Below are 874 nucleotides of genomic sequence, written 5' to 3'. Positions count from 1 at the left end.
TTAACACATTGTTCCTCTGTAATGCACAAGCTCAGTAGAGATAAGTTAGGTGAGCTGCAATAACCAATCAAAAGGAGCCAAAGAGAGAGTTTTCACAAGTTTCCTGTGTATAAATGACTCCCTAGGTGTGTAGCTACACGTGGAAATATTCATATTGCCCGAAGTTAAAAGACATGAAACAAAGTTAGATTGAGTCTGAGGGAATGTGAGCTGGCTCTGTGGTAATTAATGTTAGCAGCCTGTGCTGGCTCACTAAACAGCGTCTTGCACAGCTCTTGAACTGTGAAACCTGTCGATGTGGACTAATGTCGGAAATGAGCTCCCTTAAGCCTAACCCGTGCACAGGGAAAGCCTACTTGAGTTCAGGCGCTCTCTGTGCTGATCAATATGTAAGATGTTTCTACGTCTGTGAGAAACAATTGAACATTTGTATAAGATGGTTTGGCAAAACAAGTTGTTAGTCAAACATCCACTCAGAAAAGCAAAGAGTGCCCGTCTCAGTTCTGTAGGATTCATGCCTGACCCCGCTAAATGAAAAATGCAGTATCCACTTTTTGTTGTTGGAAACCAAGGAAATTAGTGTGTTGAATCAAGAGCATTCAATAGGTTATTAAAGCAATTTAATCCCAGGTTTGTCTTAGCCTGTGGATCCTAGAAAGCAACAGGTAGTGTATTCGGGATTCTCATAACTTATGTCTGAGGAAGAGAAAGAACTGTAATAGCACCTCACATCTGAATTGCATGGTCCTTCATTAATGTGCTTCATTAATGAAGGAGAAAACCAGCTCCAGACTGACATATAGTAACCTTTTGCTCATTAAAGGTGATTAACACATTGTTCCTCTGTAATGCACAAGCTCAGTAGAGATAAGTT

The sequence above is a fragment of the Oxyura jamaicensis genome, chromosome 24 (genome assembly GCF_011077185.1).
Source record: "Oxyura jamaicensis isolate SHBP4307 breed ruddy duck chromosome 24, BPBGC_Ojam_1.0, whole genome shotgun sequence".
Lineage (NCBI taxonomy): Eukaryota > Metazoa > Chordata > Aves > Anseriformes > Anatidae > Oxyura > Oxyura jamaicensis.
The sequence above is the reverse complement of the archived record's forward strand: the minus strand, read 5'-3'. Positions refer to the sequence as shown.